The 15206-nt window shown below is 41.9% G+C and overlaps 1 protein-coding gene across 3 annotated transcripts in view; it reads right to left on the reverse strand.

Annotated features, from left to right (window-relative positions):
* Positions 1-15206, reverse strand: part of ZHX2 (zinc fingers and homeoboxes 2) — a 113019-nt gene that overhangs the window by 94323 nt on the left and 3490 nt on the right. The window contains exon 2 of one of the 3 annotated variants that reach the window (XM_038389188.2): positions 12314-12461. The exons of the other annotated variants lie outside the window; for them this stretch is intronic. The gene's annotated coding sequence lies outside the window, so the exon portion shown is untranslated. The remainder of the gene's footprint in view (positions 1-12313; positions 12462-15206) is intronic. 3 annotated transcript variants of the gene reach the window in all.

A 15206-nucleotide genomic window follows, 5' to 3' on the forward strand; every position in this document is an offset into this window, starting at 1 on the left:
AAAAGGTTTTCTCTGTGACCAAACTTAATAAAAGATCATGATGGCAGAGCCTGACTGAGGGTGAGGATATTAAATGCAGGTGGAGAGATACTGTGTCAATCTGTACGTCTCACCAGAGCCACTCAAAAACAGGATGACAGAAAAGAGAGCATGGAGCCGGAGCCATCAATCCTGCAAGAGGAAGTGGTGAATTCTATTTAATTGAAAGCCTGAGCAAAATTTAGAAAAACCACATGCAGACCCGGCTGACTTACTGCAACTCAGCCTTGGACAAACTGTTTAACCTTTGTGCCTCAATTTCCCCATCTCCCCACAAAAGGGAGATAATAATACTTTCGACTTAATAAGGTTGTTGTGAGGCTTAACGTCTCTAACTCACATTGATATCAGAGGCAAATGCTACAGCAAAGGCAAATCATTTGCAAATTAGCTGCAACTTTGCAGGAAGGTGGGGACAAGTATGTAGTTGCATTGCTTTGGTTAGGAATCTGCTTTGTTACCGAATTTAGCTTGGAGCGTATGACAAACATACAGCTTGGGACCAGTTGACTCGCTGGTGCTTCAAAACTGTCAATTATAGGCAGGCTGTTTGACCCTCCAGCTAGATGTGCAGTGCAACTTCAGAAAGAGAAGAAAAACTGCCTTGTTCATATTCATAATATTAATAATAATACTAAATGAAACTTGAAGGCATGTTGTTATCTGCTGTTGCTCTTGCCCTTTTGCATAGTGAGCAAGTCATAAATATTTCAGGAAAGAGCCCAGAAAACTTGCAAGATTGGTCCTAGCCCTCTGTAGCATTAATGAGCAGGTCATTAATAGTTGATGAGACAGCTGTGGCTGGAGCTAGGGGAGGCAAGAATAGAAATGTCTGCCCATTTAGTACAGTACAAGAATGGCAAGATCCCTTCATTACCCCATCCGAACATATCAACGCTGTTCCTTACTTATAAAAGCAATATGACAAATGCAACATACTCAACACACATGGTAAGATCCCAGTCTTCATTTGCGCAAAGCTCTCCTAGACACGAGTCTTCTAGGAGCAATAGCTATTTACTTGTTCTGAGCTGCACCTGATGAGCCAAATTCAGACTGACTGTAGGCAGGTGTCATTCCACTGACCAGAGTGGTTGCATCAGTTTACACCGGTTTTGAATTTGTCGCTCTGTGCAGAACAGAGCCAACTGAAATACCTTTTTCTTCAGATATTTCCACATCTGACCCTTAAAGTCAGGACCTTTCATGGTGAGTGTTCAGCTCCCATCCCCCAACCATTTCCAAACTATCCCAGACAAAAATCCCACTGGATGCAAGTTGGATGCCAGAAGAGACCACCATGATCACCTAGGAAGACTTACTTGCAAAGTACAAGCTATAGAATTTCACCTGGCATTGAGCCCAGTAATTTGTGGTTGCACTAGAGTATGGGTTCTCAGCCTTGGAGTTGCAACCCTTGGTGAGGTCCCAAACTGGTTTCAGGGGCTTGCAACCATCTTCCGTCTTTAGGGCTAGATGGGTAGGGGGTTCTGAAAGATTTTTCTGTTGCTAAAAGAGAGCTATGGTATGGAAAAAGTTGAGAACCACTGAATTAGAGGATCTCTTAAAATCATCCATTGTTGGTTTAAAACCCAAGAGAGATGGAGGCTTTACTACATCTGCAATCCATCCCCATGGTGGTATCCACTTGTTGGTTGCCCTCACTTGTAAAAATTTGCCTTCGATTTCTGGTTTGAAATGTTCTGATTTCAGCTTCCAGTCATTAGATCCTGTTATACCTTTGTCCACTAGATTGTTTCAGACCACGGATCGCTCTTGCAACCCTCTCCAAGTTTTTCCAACATCCTTTTTAAAGCACAGACACTAGAACTGAACATAGTATTACAGGATTGGTCTCCCTGTAATACATGTATTACTAAAAAGAAAAGGAGTACTTGTGGCACTGAATGCATCCGATGAAGTGAGCTGTAACTCACAAAAGCTTATGCTCAAATAAATTTGTTAGTCTCTAAGGTGCGACAAGTCCTCCTTTCCTTTTTGTGAATACAGACTAACACGGCTGCTACTCTGAAACCTGACCTGTATTACTGTAATACTCTGGATGCAGAGGTAATACCCACTGCCCTACTCCTACTTGATATTCCCTTCTTTATACATTCCAGGGCCACTGCAAATGCACATGAAAGTACTAAGCACTCTTAATTTCCATTAAAGTACAAGGGATTGAGGGTGCTCAGCACCTGGAGGTATTAGACTCACAGGGAGGATGGGTATGATTCAGCATTTCCTATTTGTGGTGCACTATTTGTGCAAAAACTCTTTCTCTGAATGGAGATTTTACTCAACTAAGGAATGAAGAATCAGGCCCTGTACACTAACAGAACACTGCCAAAAGATGTATTTGCAGGTTTGTTTTAATAACAGAAACATGTCCTGGCCATTAGCTCAAATCCAGCCCAGGTTGTCAGAGGACAAAAGTTGTAACTACCTGACGGCTACTCAGAGACCCATCTGACAAGAATTTGGGGACCTCAACTGATTCCCACTTGACCAGAGAGTCTATATCAGTGGTAGGCAACCTGCGGCCTGCATGCAGCCCATCAGGGTAATCTGCTGGTGGGCCATGAGACAGTTTGTTTACATTGACCGTCCACAGGTACGGTCACCTGCAGCTCCTAGTGGCCACGGTTCACTATTCCTGGCCAATGGGAGCTGCAGGAAGTGGCGGCCACCAGCGGATTGCCCTGACGGGCTAGGTTGCCCACCTCTGGTCTTCATCGTTAACATCAATAACTACAACTGGTGTGAAAACAGGACATCTCAAAAGACAGGCCAAGAACTGAATGGGCAATGAAACTGACCTGCATTCTCACTCTTAGGAGACGTTCCTTCCAGGTTGTTAGCAGGGCAGTGTGGGGAAGCTTTCATTGTTGCTGGCTGAGCTGTACCTGTTCTGAAGCTACACCAAGCACTTTGGTGGAGGGCTATCAATTCAGAACCTTTCAGGAGCTCTAGATTAATTAGGAAGAACGTAAAAAAAGAGGGAGGTTTTTTTTGCAAAAACTACTGACCAGCTTCTGGTCTCTGTTATACCAGTGCAAATCTGGAGTTACTCTGGTACAACTGAGTGCAGCATTTGGCCCAGTGTTTTGCAAACAAAACAAAACTAATTAAGATTTGGACTAAGAAACCCACATGTGCATGTTGAAAAGGCAGAGCAAGAAAATTCTCTTCTCATCCCTCCCCCACCAAAAATAATTATACCCTAAACAGCATTTTCAGGTAAGATTTTGTGCTCCTCTGTATGAGCACTGCTATAAAATTAGCTGCTTTATAGTTTTAAACAAAAAGAGTCACCTTCCTTCCACATCAATGAGACCCTACCTGTCAAGTTTCAGTAAAGAAGAGAGGTATTTTGGTTTTGTTTTTTTAAATCCTCGATGTATAAAGCCCTTTAAAATAGGAATTTATTATTGTAAATTTCTAGTAAATAATTACTTGAGTACAAAAATTATCACTTGGACCAAATAATAATGTGCATAATTAGCAACAAAGTCACAAGAGCTTCCCCTTAAAACCTATGGGAAGTAACATTTTTCGTATTTTAAGTGTGGAATCTCCTAAATTGATTATAACCTTTGATTTAAAGACTTTAATACCTTAAAACTGTTTAAAATCACATTAGGCTGAAACTTTGCATACAAAAAAAATTGTCAAGCCCAGATGTGTATGGGTTTTTTTTTTTTTTTTTTTTTTTTACAAATAATAAAAAACAGTATTTACATCTTTGAAAATAGATTTTTAGATTTTTACTGAATAGCCTGAGAAGTTTAATAACTAAAAATGTCATCTAACACAGGGGCTCTCAGTCTTTCCAGACTATTGTACCCCTTTCAGGAGTCTGATTTGTCTTGCTTCCCCAAGCTTCACCCTTAAAAACTACTTGCTTACAAAAATCAGACATAAAAATACAAAATAGTGTCACAGCACATTATTACTGAAAATTTGCTTACTTTATCATTTTTACATTATTTCTATTGCAATGGATTTTATATTGTACTTACATTTCAGTGTATTGTACATAGACCAATATAAACAAGACATTGTCTGTATGAAATTTCAGATTATACTGACTTCACTAGTGCTTTTTATGTAGCCTGTTGTAAAACAAGGCAAATATCTAGAGGAGTTGATGTACCCCCTGGAAGATCTCTGTGTACCCCTGGTTGAGAACCACTAACCTAACTGACTTCAGATGCTTTTTAACAGGCCTCCTATATTAATATTATAACTGCTTTATTTTACAACAAACATGAGATTCACTGATATGAATTTAGGGGTAGGGGGTTCGTAAGTGTCCAGAAGGGTGTGTTATTAACCATGCACACTGCTGATTTTTCAGTACTTTGTAAGTGTACTGTTTTTCTTACAGATTTTAAAATGCAGCAAACCGCCAATGATGCTCGGGCAAGCCAAAAATGTATCTAGTTGGCACCAAAAAAAAAAAAAAAAAAAAAATCCAACTGGTGAGACCAAAAGGCAAGTGATGTTTCAGAATGAGTAGTCTGGACTTTGGGGGGGGGGGGGGGGAGTCATAATGAACCATGTCAATGCACAGTCCCTTTGCTCTGTTGTGCAGGCCAGCTGTAACATATTCGAGCAGAAAAATGGTCTCCCAACTGATCTATGCCAGAAAGCTAGCGTGGGGGAGGTTTTCCAGAAGGAAGCTATTGCAGTGCCTAGCTGAATGAAACAAGTGGGATGCCAGCATAACATTACAGCATGAGGTAACTGCCTCCATCTAGAGATCCAAAAAGGGGCGGGGGGGGGGGGAAGGGAGAGAAGAGGAGAGGAGAGTGGAATTCATCTCTCCAATGGTGTTAACAAAAACAGACTGATTTCCAAAACCACCTCATTACTGAGAAAAAGCATGACACAAAGCTGTGAATCAGTTGGACCAAATCTTACCTAGCACAAGGCACTGCTGATTACCCAATCAATCTGTGAGAGTAAAGGATGCATCAGATATAGGTATTTTAACAAACTGATATTATAAAACATCCATGATCACTTAGCAACTTATGTTTGCTACTATGCTGTACAACTGTGGTCCCTAGGAAACTCTTAGAGAATCTTCCTACTCCAAAATCACATTCCTCCTACCACTTGTGCTTACAGGAGAACCTGTTTGCTGTAGAGTGCCTATGCCACAGAGGTTTTGATTCCAGACAGCAGTGGTAACTAGTGTGTGGCCATACATTATATACCTTTTCAGTCAAATAGCAAATTTTACATTCCACTTAACAAAACAGGACAGAATCCATCAATTTTTGGAGGGGATCTGTTGGAATTCCAATTGCAGAACTCCAGTAGAGAGGAAAGATGCCATTTCAGCAAGCACCTGATATTTCTTCCATTTTATTTGGCCTTCTAGGACTCTATTTTGCTTGAACAAATGGACACAAGTAATGGTAAATGTAGAGCGTGTGTCTTTTTTTTTTTTTTTTAATTCCTTGTTGTCAGGAAACTGAAAGTCCAGTTCTTGGATGGGACATTAGTTTTGCACTTGTCAAATGTGATTTTACAACTAGAATGCTCCTAGCTTAGAAATATACCCTGTCCAAGGGATGAGAGACTACATATAAATACAGGCTTTAAAAAGGTACATAAAGGAAAGTGAAGATCCAGTTCAAGACAGTGACTGTGATGGACATGATAGAATAGACAGAAATTTTGGCTTTGGGAACCACACAAAAGGTTTTAACCTGGACATACCGAGCGTTGTACACCATCCTTGAAGGAGGACAATGTAGTCAGGACTCCAATAACAGAGCTGCAGATGGAGGAAGTCCTGACCTCCCTAATCCTGAGACAAACATACCACTTGCAACCTTATTTGTGATCTGCATTTATCTCACATAAACCTGGAGCATCATGGAAAAATAGGCTTAGACTTATACACAACTTTTTCTCCCCAAAGGATCACAAAGCTCTTTCACCCTCTGCCTCACAAAGACCTTTACTCACCACTGAAATGGAAAGTAAAAACTACCCAGTAGCTCACCACAGAAGTTTAGGACAGTACATGAAATATCCGCCCATAACTGCAGTGTGAATTTAGGTAGGCAGAATGCTAGTCACCCAAAATGTAATCGGATTGTGTCAGAGTTCAAGGCTAGAAGGGACCACCCGATCATCCATTCTGACCTCCTATATCTCACAGCCCACTAACACCTCCCGCACATTAAGCCCATTCATGGAAAGTAGACCAATGTATGACAGCCCACAAGAGGCTAGACTATGATATGCCACAGACAGAATAGGAGGGACGGAGGTGCACCTGTGCCTGACTGCCCTGCAACGGCAGGGAAATGATTAAGTTAGATATACCCAGATAATCTTTGCAAGTGACCAGCACCCACATACACTGCTGAGGAAGGTGACCCCCACCCCCAAGGTCATAGCTAAGCTAGCCTGGAGGAAAAACTCCTTCCTGACCCCACATATGGCAATGAGTTAGACCCTGAGTATGTGAGCAAGAACCAGCCAGGCAAGCATCAGAGAGGGAGGGCTCAGTGCCACCTCAGAGCCCTGGCCCATTCTGTCCAATGTCCCTTCACCAGCTGTGGTCACGATGCTTCAAAGAAAGGAGAAGCAAAACAAAACAAACCCAGAATACACTGCGTGTGCATGTCTGTGTGCGTGGGTGGGGGAGAGAGATTTCTTCCTGACCCCTGCAGGTGGCTGGCTGTAACCCTGAAGCATATACTTTTAGTAAGGTTTCCAACCCTCCAGGTTTAATTCCTGGAGACTCCAGGCCAAAGATTAATCTTTAATTAAAGATTATGTCATGTAATGAAATCTCCAGGACTACATCCAACCAAAATTGGCAACCCTAGCTTTTATGAACAAATGAGAGGGGGAGGGATAGCTCAGTGGTTTGAGTATTGGCTTGCTAAACCCAGGGTTGGGAGTTCAATCCTTGCGGGGGCCATTTAGGGATTCGTCCTGCTTTGAACAGGGGGTTGGACTAGATGACCTCCTGAGGTCCCTTCTAACCCTGATATTCTATGACAAAAACCAAAAATGAGCCTTAGGGCCGCTGAGCCCTGCTCAAGGGCAGCTACCATCACAAGCAACCCCATCATACAATCTGTCACTGTGGCAAAAACCCCTAACCGTTGCGGAGAGAGCCAGGTGTTTTCCAACACTGTGGTCAGTAAAGCCAGAATTTTCAAAAGAATTCTGTACCCACAATCAGGGCCAGATTTTCAAAAAAGCTCAGCTCCCATTTAGGCACCAAAACATTGGTCAGATTTTCAGAAATGGGAGCCAAGCTTGGTCCTTCCCTTCCCAGACTAAGAGACTCTGAAGGCAATGTGCTCACTCTGCAGAGGGAGACCAACGTCACATCACCCAGGAGCAGCCCCCTCTCGCAAACTCATTGTCATGACATGGAGCACTTGAAAGCAGCGGCAGTGGGGGGAAATTGAAAGGATACTAGAAAGGCCTGTCAAGAAACTAAGACCTATAGGCAAGTCTCAACTCTTTGATCCTTCCACTGCCAGAAGAGGAAATTTAGCTGCCTGCCCATAGAGTTTTAATAATAACGAGACAGTGTACTTGTAAAGATGCAAGAGTGAAGCAGAAAGAGTTCAGATTTCATTAGATTAATTTATACTCACAAAACAGTGCTGTGATCTTCTGGTATTTGAGAAGAGATGGGATGGAGTGAAGATCTTCTGTATGGTTTGGCACAAGATCGCTTGTGACATTCCTTCTTCTCCTACTTGGAGATACCATGAATATCTCACACTTAGCTGCATCATCTGGATTAAGGATGCTCTCAATCAAAATGGGGATAAAGAAGGACTATCACCAATGAGCGGGATGACAACCATCCTGAAGAGCAGATTCTACTCTCCAAGTTAGTCGACAGCCACACATCTTCAGTCAGTCCTTCCCAAGAGGCAAATCTCTACAGCATTGCAGGCATGAAAAGCTTCTGAAATAAAATAACTTTTGAGAAAGGCAAAGGTCTCAAATGGGTAACAGAATGCAAGGGGATTTGAGAGTGTTTCAAATACCTGTATGCTCAAAAGCAAAAAAGAGTTTAGAGAGACTAGATGGGTTTTCCTAACCTTCTAAGGTCTGGGATTTGGAATCTGCACTTGTCTTGCGCCAAACACTGCAAGCACAACCGCCTGCTATCCCCATAATGCCCCTTTGCTGGTAACTGCAATTGGGATCATCTGTTTTCAAAGGCAAATGAAAGAAATCCCAGACTCAGCAGGTAAAGGAGGAAGAGCTCCCAATAAATATTGTGTTTGATAATGTAAAGGGCACTTGCAGTTTTTAAGTCTGCACGGATATTTTGTTCCCAACTTGGCATCTTAAGCAAAACAGCTTCCTTTATTTGCTCTCTCTTCACCTCCATCCCAAACAATCCCCTTTAAGTTCACAATCTGTTCCTCTGGTAACTGTGCTAGACAGAGTGGGCAGGAAAATATTGTTTTAAGATAAAAACTTCCTCAGGCTTCTCAAGTGGATAGTGCCACTACATGGAGGATTCCCTCAAACCTGTTTATTGGTAAGAAAAGTGTATGCTTCCATCCCCCCCTCCCCCAAGACATTTGATCACCCATACTCCTAAAAAAAGAAAATAACTGAATCCTGTAAAAACAAGGGAATGGGTGGGTACAATGGGATGTCTCTTCTCTAACAGACTGGCTGTACTGTTTCAGGGCATGAATACTGTAGAAGTTCAAGATTGCTTTCTCAATGAGCTTTACAGAGGACAAACAGTTCACGAATGCAGTTGACATCCCTGGTTTACACACAGCACAGACGATCTGCAAGAGCAAAATCAGACGGAGCTAGGGGGATAATGAGATCTAGGACAGTGCTGAGTCACAACACAATCCTGTCCTTCCCTCAAATGGCATTAGCCTCCTCTCGCAAACTGAGGAAAATGATCTACATGGGAATTCAGATTATTCCAAAGGGACAGACCTCTCTGATCTCCACTGTGTCAATGCAGACAATATCTAGTACCTTCCATCCAAAGATGTCCAAGTGCTTTACAGTGAATGAACCTCCCAACACCCTAGTGAGATAAGCATGATCATTCCTATTTTACAAAAAGGGAAGACAAAGAAAAGCCTAAGGCCTCATCTTTAAAGGTGTTCAGTCCTTGTACCTTCCTTACTGTTGCTGAGCGTTTCTGGTGCTCAGAACTTCTGAAATCAGTTCCTAGGATACTTGCCCAGCGCTATACAGTAAGAATGTGCAATCAGGAACCAAACCCAGTCCACTCCCAATCTGTGCTTTAATCACTAGATCATGATCCCTTCCTATTTTGTTTTAGACCTGAGCTAGGAGATAGCAGCATCATAAACGTAGCATACTAGAATGGATACTAATGGAATGGTTAGTGTGGCCTGGGCCCATCAGTAAGAGCATGAACCAAGCAGTACACCATCAATGATTACATTTGACCCAGGACATGGATGGCTGTTAGTCAGCCTGCTGCAAGCCATCCACAGCACTAAGACTGAAGGTGATGACAATCGGCAAGGAGGTGTATCCTTTATAGCAGTCTGCTACTATCAAAAGCTTTCAATGGAAGGGACCCAACTATTAAAACAACACCCTTTCTTTTGAATTACAGGAAACAAATTAGATTTGACCTAGTGTCACTCTGCTACAAAAGAGTGAATTGCTATTTTTTTTTTTTTTTTTGAGAAACGCAGCGGGTTTACAGGTAGCAGCGGCGGCCCAGGGCTCCGGCGGTGATTCAAAGGGTCCAGGGCTCCGCTGTGGTAGTGGCGGCTGGTGCCCTGGGCCCTTTAAATTGCCACCAGAGCCCTGCTGCCAGAGCCCCGCTGCCAGAGCCCCGGGGTAGCAGCGGTGGCCCAGGGCTCCGGCAGTGATTCAAAGGGTCTGGGAATTTAAAGGGCCCACCTCTTCCAGTTGAGGCCCTGCTCTTTCCGGTTGAGGCCCTGCCCCCTGCTCAGGACTCCGGCATACCAATAAGTCCTTCAGGTTTCTTTCACCCCTGTCTTTAACCAAGATCATGATCCCTTCTCTCTCTCTGATAACTTGATATTTCGTAAGTTTCAGGGAAGCCGTATCAAAACGTGGAAGAACATTAGCAACACAATTGGCACCATCGGTGTATTCTCAGCATATCCGTGGAGACAAGAGATGAGAAAAATTCCCTGCAGTAACTTACAGCTAGTGCTAAACAGTAGGCAGGAGGAATTCAACAACACGGTTCTGCTTTGGTGGTGAAAAAAATCATGTCAAACAACATTGCAGGTGAAACTATTCAGACTTTGTTTAGTGAGAGATAATCGCCAGCCTTCAGTGAGCCAGGGCCTATACCTGAGAGATGCTCAATGGAAATTGAAGGTGTTCAAAACCTTGTGGGATTAGTCCTTACAGCTTCTAACATGGAGTCTTTGAAATACAGAAAACAGACGATCTCAAACTTGAGATGAAGCTTTCTACTCTTTGGCTTTTTATATATATATATAAAATATAAAAAAGGAGCAAGAATCTCCAGCTTCTAACAGCTTACTGAAGTGTAATATTATGTAACTGAAACTAGCAAGCATGAAATACAAGTTTAGAGATAAGGAGGGGGAAAAAAGTCCCAGAAAGCTCGGAGAGCAGGGAAAAAGAACACCTATGTCAAAAGGTCCATGGGCTTTTTTCTTCAGCATTGTATCAAACCCCTTTTCTTGCTGTTTACAGAGTTAACTGCTAGCTCTTTTCTTTTGTAGGGTTTTGTTTTGTTTTTTTAAAAAAAGAAATAATTAAATACAAAGATTCTGTTTAAAAAGGCAGGAATCTCATTTTTCACAGGACAACTTCCGTCATAAGAGATGTACCAGAAACTATTTCTTTCATCTTCCCTACACCAGTCTAGACAGTAGGTTAACTAACTCCTAAAAAGCAGTGTAAAGTAACCTTAAGCTTCCTTATTTCTGATCACTCACTTAGGCAGGTCAGAAAAGTTCTCAGAATCTGTTTTACTGTTCAAAGCCCAAATGACTAAACGGTTTCAGCATTTACTGACCAATAGTATGGTAAAACCAGACAACTAAGGGAAGATCTGAAATCTACAGTTAACTGGAGGGTGCAAATAATAAAACAGAGAAATTATTAAGGATGGTAAAGGGGGTAAAACTAGGACTAATAGGCACAAATTAAGAAAGGAAAATGGAGTCCAAATATCAGGAAAAATTTCCTGGCAGCAAGAAAGATGTATTAGGGTGTGGAACAGCCACCCAAGCAGATCCCTAAGATATTTAAAACTAGCCTGGACAAACCACTGGGAAATTCTTAGATTCACAGAATTTAAGATGAGATGGGACCAGTAGATCTAGTGCAGGGATTCTCAAACTTCATAGCACCATGACCCCCTTCTGACAACAAAAATTACTACACGACCCCAGAAGGGGAGAATGAAGCCTGAGCAAAGCCCAAGCCCAAGCCCAGGCCGGGGGCCTGTAACCTAGCCCAGCCCCAGCAACTCTAAGCCAGCCCTGGCGACCCCATTAAAATTGATAGCGACCCACTTTGGGGTCCTGACCCACAGTTTGAGAATTGCTGAATCTGATCTCCTGTATATCAGGAGCCATTAAATTTCACCCAGTTACTCTATATTGAGCACAACAACTTGTTTGGCTAAACCATAACTTCAAGAAAGGCACCCAGTCTTGATCTGAAGAGACCAAGAAATGGAGAAATATACTGTGGCAAACAGCTCTGCTCTGGTATGTCTTAGGCCAGGTCTTCACTACAAAGTTTTGCTGGAATAGACATGTTGGTCAGGGGTATGATGAGGTGTGATTTGTGACTGACGTAGCTGTGCCAGCAAAAGCCCCTAATGCAAATGCAGTTGCATCAGCAAAACTGCTCATTTGCAGATGTAGCTTATTTCACTGACAGGATTGGAATATACTATGCCAGCAAAAGTGCAGTTTTGCTGGTGTCAGCTGTGCGCACACTAGAAGTGCTTTGCCAGTGTAGTGCACCAATATGTCTATATTGGCAAAGCGCTCCTACCGTAGACCTGGCCTTCGGATGTCTTTTCTTCCATATCTACGAACAACAGGATCCTATATCAAACTGTACTCAAGCTCTTCTTTGAATACCCTCTCCTGAGGGAGCACAGTTGCATTCTCACAACGGTGGGATCATGAGCAGTTTGGCAGAGCACCGTTTCATTTCAACTGTTTTCTTGCCCAAACCGCTCCTATCACATGCACACCAGCAACCATGCTATTTTGCTTACAAACATTACCTTCCTGGCAGCCATGCAACACACAGGAGTCTCCAGTGTTCTGATGCTCTCTTTTTAATGAGAGTCTCAGCTCGTGCAGCTTTCACACCATCAGGGAAGCCTGACTGGGTGGCATGGTTGTTCAGTTTTCCTCTCGTGGAACATTCCACTATGGAGAGAGGGGAGCAAGAGAGCCCAAAATACATGTGAACTATTAACCAAGGTCTTTATAAACAAAGGTCTGGAAAATAAAAATACACATTCATCCAAATTATGGGGCTAGAAATTCAATCAAGGAATTCTCCTGGGGTATGTCGTCATCAGAACTCTGGTTGCATAGCCTTGTACTTTTAACAGGGTGAAACAGATTTGTGTAAAGGAGGTTCTTGGAATTCTCTATTTATCATCCATTCTCTTACCCCAGGATGTATGTGAGGCATAGATCTTTCAGCAGGCCCTCAACAGAATTTCACCCCGTGCGCTGTTTTTAATTGTACACAATACATAGATCTGCGTCCTCACACTTTGCTTCCTGTACCCCCCTCAACATTCCTTGCCCAGTCAAGCTCCCGCTACTGTGTTCCCACTACTAAATATGAAAATCCCCACTGGCTCCTGGATGGTTGAATGGCAGCAGTAGCATAGGTCTGTCCTGGCTCAACACCTTAATTTCGTAACGCAGAGATGTGCCTGACAGGAGTGAATTTCAAGATCCTTTCTGCATTAGGTGCTGTGTGTTTAACATTGTAATGCATGTTTTCGTCTAGTAGAATGTATGTCTTCAAAGGTACTTCTTATGTAGGGTTGGAAGGATTACAATTTTTATCGTTAAGTATTTTTATGGTAAAATGTCGATTTGATTTGACTGTACACACATTGCTGAAAAAAATATTTCCATCGATAGGAGACATTTATAGATGGGTGAATTAAGAAAACTGCTGCCCAAGAACTTACAAAGTACTTATCCGTAATTCAAGCTCTAGTATGTTTTGGCGCGAAGTTGACACTTCGTGTTTTATTGGTTACACAGCTTTAACTTTTTGAATTGTAACAGCTACTTCATTAAATAAATTGTCTGACATGCCCCAAGTTTCCTGCAACTGAAAATTTAGATCAACCAAAAAAATACTTAAAACTCATAATTTTGTACAAACTGTGAAAATTTAAATACCGTATATACTCGTTCATAAGCTGAATATTTTTGGTAAAAATGTGACGCATCAAAGAGCGGGGGTCAACTTACAAACGGGTCTACTCCAAAATTTGATGATTTTAAACTCTATGAAATCATTGAATTGAATATCTAATACATTGTCGTTTTGTTTACTTAGAGCATCTGCAGGCATGGAGCCCCTCAGTTCTCTGTGGCTGTGGTTCTCTGTTCCCAGCTAATGGGAGCTGCGGGAAGTGGCTTTGCACAAGAACTGAAAAAAAAAACTTTACTCACTTTAGTGAGTGGCACCATGGCCCCGTGTGTCAGGCTGCAAAGCCACTGACTCAAGAAAGTCAAGTACTTTCAGTCTGTGCAAATCTGCATTGATAATAAAGCAAAACAAATTTGTTCCCCCCTTGCCTCCATGAATTTGGGCTATAGTCTTGTGCCTACTTTACCTATATTGTATGTTAATCCAGCCCTGGCCTCTCCAACACCGAATGTATGAAATCACACTACAGTGTCTTTCTCTGCAATACTACAGCACTCATGGCTTGTCTACGCTTGAAATCCTACAGTGGCACACACAGCTGCGGCAGCACTTCAGTGTTCTCCCATCAGTACAAGTAATCTATCTCACCAAAAGGCAGTAGCTAGGTTGACAAAAGAATTCTTCCATGACCTATCACTGTCTATCCCAGGAGTTAGAGTGGCTTAACTTCATTGCTCGGGGTGTTGATTTTTCACACCCCTGAGTGACGTAGCTGGACTGACCTAACTTTTTAGTACTTTAGGCCAAGCTTTACTTTAGGCCAGTAACTTTAGGCCAGGCCAGGCATCAAATTTTGCCAACTCTCAGGATTTTATCACTAGTCTCAGTATTTGGCATGAGACGTAAATCTCAGCTTTCACATAAAGTTTCTAATCCTTGTGGCTGTAGAGAATATCTTAAAAACATGAACCGTAGAGGCTCAAAAATGATAAGGTATGTATAAAGAACTCAAAATATATTGTTCTTAAAAATCTCATGATTTTTAAGTCAACGTCATGATGTTTTGGGGCCAGATTCATGATTTTTGAATGACTAAGGTTAGTAGTGCTGTAACTGCTCTCTCTTGAATGGTGCAAATACCCTCTTCATTTCAGCCAGGCTTTGCTACATATTAAGGCCGATGGAAATAGAATGCGGTGTCCATAAAAGCTGTTGCACATGAAGAATGTTTTCAGTACAGATCTGGGAGTCAAGAGGGTCTTTACAGCTTAAAGTGTATTTTTGCACCAAATATGCGCTGGGTAACAAGCAGATGTGTAATAAATTTCAGAATGATATATTTTTATATGGTTTATAAAATAAACCAACAAAATAAACATGAATTACAGCTGACGTGACACCCATAAACATATCTGCACACCAAGCAGTGAATTACTTTGGTGGGTTTAAATTCAAACCTTATGTGTTATTCTTGTGTTTTGTTTTATTACTTATTTTAAAAGTGTACATATGCTACCACCAGACAGATTCACAAAATAGGGCAAAACACCATTAGTCAAATGATGCTGAAGCATGGAAGAAATTCCTTTTTAAAAGCCAAAAAATCTAGATCACACCATTTTCATTGAAAAGTTAAACTTAATTTTCCTATTATCTACAAGACATCCCCTCAATTCCAAAGGGATCTGGTTTTACAGCAATGCTGCCATAAATTATACACAACATATTATTTTATTTACTGTCAATAGCCCTTTTTATTCCTCAAACTC

Source organism: Dermochelys coriacea, chromosome 2, assembly GCF_009764565.3.
Source record: "Dermochelys coriacea isolate rDerCor1 chromosome 2, rDerCor1.pri.v4, whole genome shotgun sequence".
Taxonomy (NCBI): Eukaryota; Metazoa; Chordata; order Testudines; family Dermochelyidae; genus Dermochelys; species Dermochelys coriacea.